A 13,781-nucleotide genomic window follows, 5' to 3' on the forward strand; every position below is an offset into this window, starting at 1 on the left:
AACAATCTTAGTTGTCTTGGAAACAATCTCACTTTCCAATGGAAGCAAATATGCGGGCACGGAATATTTTTTCATTTCGATGGAAACAACCTCATGCTTTCCGGACAATATAATGTTCCAAGCACACAATACTTTATTCCTTGTTGCCAAACATCATAAACAATGGAAGCTAATTCTCCCGTCGATCGAAACATAAATTTATTATTGTAAAGAATTTTTTTTCAAATTGAAGAAAATTTCAATTTCGTCAGAATCAGAATTGAATTACTATGGATTTTTTTGCCTACTAACTCTATACATGTAACTGCGATTGGAAATGAACTCCCTCTCTTTTAGACTCATATTTGCACCCTGGTTAAAGCAGGTGTACTTTCTATTTCCCAGATGTAATATGTTTCAATTATCTAACAATTGTGCACCCAACATTGCTGTATTTTGCTTCATATGCATAAATACAATACTTCCGTCATACAACAATCAAACACAGCAAGTTTTGCAGAACCAATATTTATCATGCTTCCAACGTTACTGTCTAATGCTTCATACACATACATGGATGAATAAGCCTTTGTTTACACAATTTCACAAAACTGATATGCTTCGTACACAACTAGATAATTACTTTGTTACATACTAATCATGCTTCCAATATTACTGCATTATGTTACGCAACCTAGTAAAGCTTTTGTTATGCATCAGTCAACTATGCATTTAACATTATTTTAGTGTGCATCTAATGCTACATGGATACACACCAAAGTGTTTTGCTTCAGACGTCCTTGTTCAATGAACCAATGAATCTTGATTAATTTTGGGGAGTAGTTAACCAGATTAGATGCGTAATTAAAGGGATTCTTGTTAAATAAAGGAAATTCCACGTAATTGGCCTCCTAGTAGTTTTTTTTACACAGTACAGACGCAAGCGCTCATATACACGCGCATACACTCACCCCTATGAATGCACACACGCACCTCCGAAAGACGGAGCCACCTCATAGTAGTTATGAAGCACGCAATTAGAGAAAACATTAATGGAAGACACATACTACTAATTACCTATCTAGCGTGTGTTCTCTAATCTCTACTGTAGCCTATCCAACGTTCATCTTATTCATCGGAGGGCCTAGGACTAGTTTGACATGATGCAATTGTCAGTAGTCTGATGGCTAGTGCTGCCTATAAATTATTGTTTCTTCTTGGGATTTTATTGATCGGTGTACTGGTGTGAATGAAGCCGAGCTCCGGGCCTATCTTGCAGGACTTTATATAGGTACCACTCTTCACCAGTCTATTATTTTAGAGGTTGACTGTGCTTTCATACATTCTTTGCTTGCAAATGAGAAACTTGACAGGCCCCCATTGGCTGATCTGATGAAAAAAGAGGCTCTGAGTATCTCTAGGGTGATCCAAAAAAATAATATTTCAAAAATAAATCGGATTGCCAATGGGATGGCACATGAGATTGCTAAGTTTAGCTTTAGTAATAGGTCCGATGGGATTCTTATTAACTTTCTTCCGCCCCGCATTGTGTATGCGTAATGAATGATTGTAAGAACATCTGTTTTAATTAATTAATATATGAACTTTTCAAAAAATAATAATTCCTGGAGAGTTATTCCTGTGTGTGCCCATGGCCGTCAATTTGTTAAATAAGCTCAATTTTTTTGTTAAATAGTATTCTTTTTTCCTTCTCAACCAACCATATATACGAAAAATGGAAAAGCTTTTACCGTTGTTTCAGAAGGAAAAGAAAAACAGTCCGGCCTGGTATTGAAAACCCAGCACGAACGTGCCTCGGATGCGCCGGTGGGCGGCTGTGCATGCACATGCTCGCATCAAATTCACGGCTCGTCAGGGTGATGTTTTTGAGTTGAGTCACAGGGTGACGTTAACACTAAACAGGAGTCCGGGAACAAGATGATGGGCCTGGGGAGGCGATCCAACTATCACACACATTATGTATACAGAGCGTGTGCATTTTTATGGGAGATGTTGCGCGTCCGCCGGCGGATGTACTAAAATTATCCACCGCCTGGACAGCCGTTGGATCCCCCGGACATTAGCGGTCCGATCTAGTGTGCGCGTGCCGCATGTCCCCTCATTATTCCCGCAACATGCACGTTGTTGCAGAAACAAGACAACAAACTTGCCCCCAACCCTAACAGAGTTGCGTCAAGCGGCGCCGCCGCCAACACGCCCCCAAAATCAGTCCGCCGCCGGCATGCAGGAGCTAAATTGAACTCTCCCGCCGACGTGCAGGAGCTAAATTGAACTCTCTAAAACACCATGGCGCACCATATCGCGCGTCAGATGTTTGGGTCGGACGCAAATCCAGCTCACCGAGGGGCCCTGCTTGGAGAACAGGCGCGACCTCTACTCCAGCATGACGGCGACAATCTCCAAAGTCGGGCAATCCTTTGACGATTTCTGCAACTGAAGCTATGTTTCTAAAACATGCGTCGTGGCCTCGTACGCTCCTTCAAACGCTTTCTGCAACCGGGCCTATGTTTCTGAAGCAAGACCCCTGTTGCAGAAAAAAATATCTTTGCTATTGAACTTTTTTTTTTCTGAAACAAGACCTCTGTTGCAAAAACTTTCTAAAACTAGACCCTGTTGCTGAAAAAAAATATCACCACTAAATCTTTTTTTATAAAACAAGATCTCTGTTGCAGAAACCTTCTCAAACAATACGGTTGTTGCAAAAAAACTGGCTGCACATGACTTGTGGTCAGTGTGAGTGCTCGATCAAGATTGATCTGACGGCTAAGCAGGCGGCGGACGCTGGTGCATCCGTCGGCTCAAGGATGGTGTTTTCCGGTTTTTATTCGACAAATCGGTCGCAGGTTCACCCTAGCTACCTTTAAACTGCACGTCCCTTCCACGGCGTGCGCGCGGTTATTGTAGTCGTATATATTGAGTAACGAGTATACGTAGCAATCTTCAGATAGGCTCTACGTAGGTACTATGCCAAGAGGCGATCATTCGAATGCATGGCTCCACCATCACGTGGACGCATGCCGCCGTGCCAACGAACTGCTCACTGCTCGATCCGGCCGGCCGCCTCCACACTGCCGCCGTGCAAACAAGTCCTCACGCAGGCACGCAGCCTCGGGCAGAACTTCATCATTCACGGCTACACTCGATCGGCACTCGATCGATCGGGAGCAATGCATGCACCATGCAGTGCAGGTGATCGATCGAATCGATCGGCTGCTCTGACTGACCGGTCTCCCGCCGGTGCCATGAACCAGTCAGCTGCTCATCATCAGGCGACAGACAAGTGCCTAACTTGCCGGGGCCTAGGGGCGCGTGCGATCGTGTGCATGGAGTTCGCTGCATGCATGCGCTGCACAGCAAACATGCCCATGCAACGTCGATCCATCGATCGATTTATGCAGTGCATGAATGCAACGCAATGATATTCACGGGCAGACGACAGAGATTCGATCGTCGTCGCGGTCGTTCGTTCAACGCGCAGCTCGATCGCAGGTGCTGTGCATGCATGGCGGAGATTCATGGACGATTCACACACGCTGAAAGAATCCGGCCGTACATGCGTATGATTGAAGTAGCACCGGCCGCTGGATTACATGTCGTGCACACGCCGGCCACAAAGATCGTGCATGGAGCAGTTTCGTTCATGGACAGACGGACGGACAGACAGAGATTCATTCAGCAGTGCACTAGCTAGCTCGTTTGAACACAGAGGTTATTCGACCGAGACTCGATCTCATTGACCCATCGCTAGTTCCCTACTCGATCGATCCTGGTCGGGTCCCTAACAGAAGGTCGCCATCGATAGCTGCCGCACCATAGTCGAATCCATCTTTTCTTTGACGCCAGGAGCTCTCTGCCTGCACTTGATTCTTGCTGTACGTGGTACAGACGTCCGGTGACGTGCTAATCGGTGATTGGGCGCGAAAACATCGATGACTTTATATACTCCTATGTAATTATTTTTACGGGTAAAGCTACACCTATGTAATTATTTTTACGTATCTTACGTGTAGTCTATTTTGGCAGTTTTATAGTGTTGGTTAGTATTTGAGGCATTCAAGGGGCGATAGTTTAGTTAGTGGGGAAGGAATTTACGAACGCCAACTTTAGCCGATCCTCTAAAGAATAGAGAAGGATCCGGCTCGAGTAAAGTTAGTGGAGTTAACGTTTACTTCTCTATAAGTGGTCATACCTAGTCGATCCCCTAAACTTAGTCGGGTGACGTGCTAATCGGCAATTGGGCGCAAAAACATCGATGAATTCATATGAAATTTTTACATGGTGCATCACCAGCACTTGAGACCATTAAGGAGAAAAGTATACATTGATCTGATATTTATTAAAGAGATGCAGCAAAATCCATGGCATGACCATAAGCACTCCTCTCCTTGTGTTAAATCGGCGTACATGCTCTATTGACGCCATCAAACAAGAACACAACCATCTCGCCACAACTTGTCCAGTAGCCTTGTCACGGACGTCCGTGCCATCCCATCGATTACTAGTTTTCGTTCGTCTGGTCCATTCTACCTACTACTCCCTCCGTTCCTAAATATTTGTTTTTTTAGGGATTTCAACAAGTGACTATATCGGAGCAAAATGTATGAATCCACGTTCTAAAATATGTCTACATACATCCATATGTTGTGTTCATTTGAAATGCCTAGAAAAACAAATATTTGGGAACAGAGGGGGTAGTTTTCATTCGTCTGGTCCATCCCCTCAATGATTCTGTTTTAACAAAGCTATGATTAAACAGCCGGTGATAAAAGGGTAAAATAACGAGTCCATTGTTTATTCGCCCCCTCTAACCACGTGAGGTGCAAGACTCCAAAGCCCATCTATAGCAGGCCCGTGCAGCAGTAGCCCATGAGGCCATGATTGGAAGACAAAGCACATAATCAACGTTCATTTTCTAGACCAAGCCTTCGATGCCTATCGCTGAGGTAGCCTTCGTCTAGGGCAGTTTCCGATCCAGCGCCGTCCAACTCCTAACTCAAGACCTAGACTGCCGAAGGGGCAAGGGGATCCAAAGGTTGCGCGGATGGATGGCGGCCGACCGGCCGCACGACTAGAATGATCGTCAATGAGGCAAGCAATAAGGGCTATGCTTTTCTTGTTTCTTCATCCTTGCATATTTTCCATAATTAGATTATTAATCGCTGTCTTTAGAACAAAAGGATTAGAACATCAAAAACTGTGTACGTGCAATCTAATTAAGGAATATTCATGAGCTGTGAGATCCCCTCAAGTAGTAGAAATATTTAGTTCATTAGCACGTTCATTAATATTTTCATTAGCTTAATGGCAAATTTAGTAAAAATAATAATTGTTCAAAGACGCAACCTATTTTCTCCACTGATGAAATGTTTCATTAACCTAGGCTACAAAAGTATGAGAGCGGCGATGGAGAGGACGAGCTCGCCTGCTCCTGGAAAGTGTGCCAATGAGACAGCGCCGCGTCCACATACGAAATCAATGCGATCGTATGGAGAAAAGCATGATACGAGAACGGCGACGTGCAAAATGGGGAACCGTCACGACGCCCTTCTTGTCTGTGCCGTTGGTACATGATGCAACCTGATGGTCCGTCACAACTAACACAGTTTTCTTGTAACCGATATGCAAATGTGATGCCGTACGCTCGACCGCTCCCCCACTCGGCCCTTGAAGGGAAAAAAACAAACATATCCCTTGCGGCGCCGCACAAGCTCCAGAGCTCAGATCTATGGTGATGGCGGAGGCGGAACCCCATGGATTCGAGTTCCTATTAGATCCCCTTGATTGGTATGTTCCATGCCGCTGCTTCATCCTTTGTAGTTGGGCGCGCTGTAAGTAGCAGATCAGTTTATTGGTATGCTCTCTGTGTTTTCATAGATTTCCCCTACCGGATCTTATCGGCAGCGACTCCATACTCCGCAACAAACCCACTGGAACTCTCCTCTGCACTCCCTCTGAGTCTAGCATCGGCGACGTGGGTTTTTTTTTTTAGAAAAGGAGGATGACCCCCGGTCTCTGCATCTGGGCGATGCATACGGCCACTTTATTAATTATTCTCACAAGACCTTACAAAGTCTAGCATCGGCGACGCGGGTGAGGCAGCGCTTACGGTGGAACCGGATTTCAACAGCGCTTGCGGGTGCAGTCAACTGGCAAGCACTGATGTCAACTGGATTCCAAACTCGGAGCAGTCAACTGGCAAACATGATCCTTAACCGCCCGGCTGGACCAAAAGGTTTGTGAATCCGTACTTCTTATATCGCTTGAATTAGATTGCATTATGTCACTATCTGAACTTTTTTTTCTGCTGAAAATGTATTTGAAACTCGCCTGGTGTGAGCCTGCAGTCATGGCGTATAATAACAATTAGTGAAACATGTCAATCATTCCCAAGTTTTTTGATTATCATCACTAAAAAATGGATCTAGAAAACGTTACAGGATTCGCATTGGGCATGCACCAACTGAACGTCCACCATGTGCTGGCTAGAGAAAGCATTGAGAGGTTATGCAAATGAGAAGACTGACACAGTCATTGTCCCTGCGGTTAAAGGCATATATGACTTTTACAATCTGCAGGGGTCCCCAAAAGAAGCAACACATGTTCCTGCCGTTGTTCCATGGATGAGTGAAGGGCTATTGTTGGCCGCAAGCAGCTGGTGCGGAGAAGTTTGTCCTGATGTCGTGTCGATGGTTCTTGATCTAAATGGTTTGTCAGACAGCCACAACGCGTGAGTGGACTCCGGCCAGTCAACGAGCAAAGACGATGTCATGTGGGGCACGTCCTGCAGGCGTGGGCCACGCGGCCAGGAGCAGCAGCCGTCGGCCGCATCAGGCGAGGCGTAGGCTGGGCAGGAGTCTTGGTCCTGATACATTAATTCCTAGAATAAAAGACTAGTTTGTTACGTATAGGTTTCTAGTTTGTTAATGGGGCCTTTATATATCGTATAATCAGCACCCTTTGAGGGCAAGCAATAAAGTTATTATCTCCTACCTCTTCCTCTGTCTCCTATCCTCTCCTCTCGCACCATTGAGCAGCCAGGCAAAAACCCTAGCGCTCCTATCCACCAAGACTACAAACTACATAGTCGAGGCCCCGCTGTCTTGGGCACTGAGGCCCTTGACAACTTGGTATCAGGTTCCAGACGCTCCTCGGCCTCCCACGCTGCACCCGCCGCCCCGCCCACCTCCATTGCTGCCATCCGCCGCCGCCTCGCTTTCTTCCGCCATGTCGGAACCCACCACCGCTGATTTGGCCAAGATGATCGAAGCCCTGACTGCAACCGTGACATCCCTGCAGTCGTTCGTGGCAGCCCTCCAGAAGGAGAAGTCGGCCTCCTCGTCAGCCGCCGATGTCAGCCACGACGGACAACACCACAACGATCGGCCCCAGGCGGTTTCAGAAGATGGACTTCCCCAAGTTCGACGGCAAGTCCGACCCGCTCGCTTTCGTCAACAGATGCGAGTCCTTCTTCCATCAACAACGGATAGCCGAGGAGGAGAAAGTCTGGATGGCGTCATACAACCTCGAGGGTTCTGCCCAGCTGTGGTACATGCAGGTCCAGCGTGACGAGGGCACTCCGCCGTGGCGCCGCTTCTCCGAGCTGCTCAACCTCCGCTTCGGGCCTCCTCTGCGCGCAAACCCGCTGGGCGAACTGATGGCGTGCAAGCGCACAACGTCCGTCGTCGACTTCCAGGAGCGGTTTGAGGCGCTCCTTCCCCGGGCAGGCTCCTTGTCGGAAACGCAGAAAGTTCAGATCTTCACCGCAGGCCTCCAGCCACCCCTCAGCCTCGACGTGGAAATCCATAACCCGCAGTCCCTCGCCGTCGCCATGAGCCTCGCCCGCAAATTGGAGCCGCGCGACCAGTGCGCGCTTCCCGCCGCGCCACCGGTGCGTTTTCCGCAGAAGGGCATTCTGCCGACGCCAGGACCACGCCTCGCGACCCCCGCACCGGCCCCACCAGCCGCACCCCAGCATGGCCACAGTCTGCCGGATGGGCGCCCAATCAAACGTCTCTCCCAGACAGAGATGGAGGAACGTCGTCGCCTGGGCCTATGCTTCAACTGTAATGAGAAGTTCGGCAGGGGCCACAACCGCGTGTGCCAGCGCATCTTTCTCCTCGACTTAGCGCCGGACGACGACGACGACACGGCCTCCGCTACTGATGATGCATCGCGGGCCGACCCTCAGATCTCGCTCCACGCAATCTCCGGCGTGCGCACGAGCGAAACCATGCAAATGCATATTACTCTCGGGGGTGTCTCCCTCCTCGCCCTGATCGACTCAGGCTCCACCCACAACTTCATCGCCGAGGAGGCGGCCGCTCGTGCTACGCTGCCATCCCCCACCACCGAGAAGATGCGCGTCACGGTGGCCAACGGCGAGCGCGTTCCGTGCCAGGGCGCCTGCCGCATCGTGCCCTTTCGCATCGGCCAAGAGGAGTTCTCGGAAGATTTCCTCGCCTTGCCGCTCGCGGGCTACGACATCGTCCTGGGCACGTAGTGGCTGGCGACGCTCGGACCGATCCTGTGGGATTTCCGCGCCCTCTCCATGACATTCTGGCGGAGGGGCCATCGGGTGTGCTGGCGCGGCATTGCAGGACCGGATGGGTCGGCCCTGAAATCATGCAGCGGCTGCAATTTCCTCGACGCCATCATCACCGAGTTCGATGGCATCTTCGCCGAACCCTCCGGCGTGCCACCGCCCCGCAGCCGCGACCACGGCATCACCCTGCTGCCCGGTTCCGCCCCGGTGGCCGTCCGTCCGTATCGCTACCCGGCCGCGCACAAGGATGAGCTGGAGCGTCAGTGCGCCGCCATGCTCGCCCAGGGCATCATCCGAGCAAGTTGTTCCGCATTCTCGTCCCCGGTACTGCTAGTCCGCAAGGCCGACAGGTCCTGGCGCTTCTACATCGACTACCGCGCCCTGAACGCCATTACTGTCAAGAATGCGTTTCCGATCCCGGTGGTGGACGAACTCCTCGACGAGCTCCGGCACGCTCGTTTCTTCACCAAGCTCGACTTGCGCTCCGGCTACCACCAGGTGCGGATGCGTGCGGAGGACATCCCGAAGACCGCCTTCCGTACTCATGACGGCCTCTACGAGTTCCTGGTGATGCCGTTCGGCCTCTGCAACGCGCCGGCAACGTTCCAGGCCCTCATGAACGATCTGCTGCGGCCGTACCTGCGCCGTTTTGTTCTCGTCTTCTTTGACGACATCCTCATTTTCAGCGAGACATGGGCTAACCATCTCCGACATGTGCGCACCGTCTTCACCGTCCTGCACCAGCACCGGCTCTTCGTCAAGCGATCCAAATGCGCATTCGCCGTCGAGTCGATCTCATACCTGGGTCACACCATCTCCGCTGCAGGAGTGGCCATGGATCCGGAAAAGGTGCAGGCAGTGGCCGAATGGCCGCAACCACGCTCGGCGCGTGCGGTTCGGGGGTTTCTCGGCCTTGCGGGGTACTACCGCAAGTTTGTCAAGGAGTTTGGCGTGGTTGCCGCGCCACTAATGGCCCTCCTTCGCAAGGATGGTTTCTCCTGGTCGCCGGAGGCGGCAGCAGCTTTTAACGCCCTCAAGACGGCAGTCACCACGGCTGCCGTCCTCGCGTTACCAGATTTCACGCGTCCGTTCATCGTCGAGTGTGACGCCTCGACATACGGCTTCGGGGCCGTCCTTCTTCAGGACCAACACCCGGTGGCTTTCTTTAGCCGGCCAGCCGCGCCACGTCACCGTTCCCTGGCAGCATATGAACGGGAACTCATCGGCCTGGTGCTCGCGATTCGTCACTGGAGACCGTACCTCTGGGGGCGCCAATTTGTGGTAAAAACAGATCACTACAGTCTCAAATTTCTCCTTGACCAGCGTTTGGCAACCATCCCGCAGCATCATTGGGTCGGCAAACTACTGGGGTTCGACTTTACCGTGGAGTACAAGGCCGGTAGTACAAACACGGTGGCGGATGCCCTTTCCCGCCGCGACACGGAGGAGACGTCGATCATGGCGATCTCGGGTCCTCGCTTCGACTTCATCGATCGCCTCCGGCAAGCGACGTCCACAGATCCGGCGCTCGTCACGCTGCGTGAGGATATCACGGTGGGTACGCGGCAGTAGCCGTGGGCGCTCTCCGACGGCCTCGTCACTTTCAACGGCCGCCTCTACATTCCGCCGTCGTCCCCGCTACTCCAGGAGATTCTCAGTGCCGTGCATGATGATGGGCACGAAGGCGTCCTGCGCACCTTGCATCGTCTCCGCCGCGACTTCCACGCACCTAACCTTCGCAAGACGGTGCAAGAGTACATCCGCACTTGCAGTACTTGCCAGAGGTACAAGTCCGAGCACTTGCACCCCGCTGGGCTGCTGCTGCCGCTGCCGGTGCCCACGGGTGTGTGGACTGACGTCGGCATCGACTTCGTGGAAGCGCTCCCTCGTGTGGGCGGGAAGTCTGTCATCCTCACCGTGGTGGATCGCTTCAGCAAGTATTGCCACTTTGTGGCGCTGGCCCACCCGTACACGGCAGAATCAGTGGCACAGGTGTTCTTCGCTGAGATTGTTCGTCTCCATGGCGTGCCTCAGTCCATGGTCTCTGACCGCGACCCCGTCTTCACCTCGGCTTTTTGGCGGGAGCTCATGCGCCTCACCGGGACAAAGCTGCACATGACGTCAGCGTTTCATCCACAGTCGGATGGCCAAATGGTGGCTGCTAATAAGATCATTGTGATGTACCTACGCTGTCTCACCGGGGATCGTCCCAGGTAGTGGCTCCGGTGCCTTCCGTGGGTCGAGTACATCTACAACACCGCCTACCAGACAGCGACCCAAGAAACTCCGTTCAAGCTTGTGTATGGCCGTGACCCTCCCACTATTCGCTCTTACGAGCCGGGCGACATGAGGGTAGCCGCAGTGGCCAGGAGCATGGCGGAGCGCGACGAGCTTCTCGAGGACGTCCGCTATCGTCTACAACAGGCACAGGCGGTCTACAAGTCCTACTACGACAGACGCCATCGGGACATTCGGCATGACGTGGGCGATTGGGTCTGGCTTCGCCTTCGCCAGCGCGCCGCGTCCTCTCTCAACTTGCCAACCAGGGGCAAGCTCAAGCCACGCTTCTATGGGCCGTACCGCATTTCAGAGGTCATCAACGACGTGGCTTATCGCCTTGAGCTTCCGGCACGCTCGCGCCTCCATGACATGTTCCACGTGGGCCTCCTCAAGAAGTTCTTCGGCACGCCTCCAACTGCATCGCCGGGTTTGCCTCCGATCCACAACAGGGCGGCTGTTCCAGAACCGGAGTGCGTGACTCGTGCGTGCCTAGCACGCGGCGTTCGCCAGCTACTCGTCCACTGGAAGGGTGAAGCAGCATCATCAGCTACATGGGAGGATCTTGACAGTTTCGTCGAGCGCTACCCCGCTTTTCAGCTCGAGGACGAGCTGCTCGTCGAGGGGGGGGGGGAGATGTCACGTGGGGCACGTCCTACAGGCGTGGGCCACACGGCCAGGAGCAGCAGCCGTCGGCCGCATCAGGCGAGGCGTAGGCTGGGCAGGAGTCCTGGTCCTGATACATTAGTTCCTAGAATAAAAGACTAGTTTGTTACGTATAGGTTTCTAGTTTGTTAGCAGCCCATGGGGCCTTTATATATCGTATAATCAGCACCCTTTGAGGGCAAGCAATAAAGTTATTATCTCCTACCTCTTCCTCTGTCTCCTATCCTCTCCTCCCGCACCATTGAGCAGCCAGGCAAAAACCCTAGCGCTCCTATCCACCGAGACTACGAACTACGTAGTCGAGGCCCCGCTGTCTTGGGCACTGAGGCCCTTGACAGACGACCCACAGTCACCAGGATGGACGCAAAGGTGAGCTTCCACATTCAGTGACGGTGTCCTATTGCCCGTGTCGAGGGGTGCCGTCGATTTGAGATACGATTACAAGCGGCTATATGATGATTTAGTGTTTGAAACTTTGAATGCAGAGTTCTCATTGAGCACCGCCGTTGTGCGTCAGGAGGGTATGTGCACCGGAGAAGACTTTCAGAGGATTCACGGAGAAGAAGAGAGGCAATTTAGTTGTTCCTGGAGTTGGGGCTACATTCGACTCGCTTGGTCAGGCGTATGACCTGAACAACATGTACGTGTGTACTCTCGGGAAATTGGATTTGGTATCTGGTACAGCAAGAGAGATTGAATGTTGAGCCCACAAAATGTATGCAAGAGATTGTATGCAGCTGCTCGCTAAGTGCCAGCAGAAAGTTTTTCTGAACCATTGTGTATATTTCCTGACTGTGGAAATGGTTACTTATGTCTGCTCCAGGGGATACCAAAGAAGAGAAGAGAGATACTAAATTGTGTTGATGCAGTGACCTGCAATGATATGTCTCTGGAGCAGCACGCAAGAGATTTACACTTGGGCAATGTTTGAGAAGTCCAGTAAGAGGCAGGGCGATACATGATTGAGGAGGCAGAGAAAGGCGTAAAATACCTCGTGAAGCGGCACCATCCAGAGAAGCATGATAAATGGTGCCACATCGTGTATGAGGTGCGCATAGAAGATCAGAGTTTCTCTACGAATGTGGAAATTTCTAGCATAGCGGACTATTGTGCTGCATGCTATGAAGGTACATCGCACAGAACTATTTCGTTTGGTTCTGAATTCTGTTGGTGGTTACTCCACTGATAAATTTGCTGCTCAGGTCAAGGGGAGTGCCATTGGTAATTTAGCTGGCCTCTTCGCACCGCTTCGGGAAACACAAGCCAGGGAGACCAACTAGCTGTCGAGACAAGCCTATGTTCGATGACAGAGCGCGTTGAAGAGCTCAAAGAAGAAACAAAGAGAATATTGGGGAGACAGTTGGGTGTGATTCAAGCAAGTAAACCCGGTTATGTACCATCTGTAGGCAGAAATGGAGGAAGGCGCACGACCTGCCCCAACCGGGTCGACATGCCAAAGAAGCCGAAGAAAGAGCTGACCTGAACAAATTCTGGTGGTGGTTGGTTGGGTACTGGAGGGAACACTTGCGCAATCATAACATCGTGCTTCACAAGGTGCTGCCTGCATGAAGCTGATGTAGTTGATACTGCAGTTTGAAGATTGTGCAAAAAACAATTTGTATCTGAATACACAAATTTTTATATACTCCGGGATGTACTGAAAATTTTCCTCTTAAGAGCAAACAATGTCGTAGTGAGCCGCCTGAATAAAACTGTAGGAGTTTGTGTACTGGGAGGAGGGGCAGGAACTCATTCAGATTTCGAATGTTTGATTTTCAAAGCTGCTTGGGAGGCAAACCCCGTGGTGCCTGTACTACCGTGACGATTAGCTGAAGTATTGAGTGGGCCGCCTGTAGCAGAAGACGCGGCGAGCGATGGAACCTTCACACTGCAGTGATACTAGCTTGAAACGACGGCTTCCAGCTTAAAACCATTCAACGAGCAGTTATGTGGGTTCTTGGCACACTTGCTGCATCTACTGAAGCGTACAATAGATAACGACGATCCATTTGCAGGGAGGGTTGCACATCGGTGGTTGCATGGGCAACTCCGGCGATGGCCGCGGTGGTACCATGCGGAGAGGTGTGATGCAATTGAGGTGCCGGCTGTTGGCATTGAATAGGATCCGCCGATCGTAGACTGCATGCAACAGTCATTTGATTCACACCGTGGGTGGTGTGGCTAAATAAGTGATAGATAGGAGCTACTATGGTGGCCCACACGTCTTGTGAATTCTGGTATGGGCCATGCCAGGATGGTGCAGGACTGAAACGTCTCTCGCGCATCAAGTTGGGCT

The 13,781-nt window shown here is 51.3% G+C and overlaps 1 long non-coding RNA gene across 2 annotated transcripts; it reads left to right on the plus strand.

Annotated features, from left to right (window-relative positions):
- The first annotated feature begins 11,486 nt into the window (after positions 1-11,486).
- LOC123134923 (uncharacterized) lies at positions 11,487-13,267 on the plus strand. Of its 2 annotated transcripts, XR_006465769.1 has the most exons (4): positions 11,489-11,854; positions 11,971-12,125; positions 12,309-12,612; positions 12,688-13,263. It is a non-coding gene; the product is annotated as an uncharacterized lncRNA (long non-coding RNA). The 2 variants fall into 2 exon arrangements; XR_006465768.1 differs by having other exon boundaries at positions 11,487-11,854; positions 11,971-12,612; positions 12,688-13,267.
- The last annotated feature ends 514 nt before the right edge of the window (positions 13,268-13,781 follow it).

The sequence above is a fragment of the Triticum aestivum genome, chromosome 6B (genome assembly GCF_018294505.1).
Source record: "Triticum aestivum cultivar Chinese Spring chromosome 6B, IWGSC CS RefSeq v2.1, whole genome shotgun sequence".
Taxonomy (NCBI): Eukaryota; Viridiplantae; Streptophyta; class Magnoliopsida; order Poales; family Poaceae; genus Triticum; species Triticum aestivum.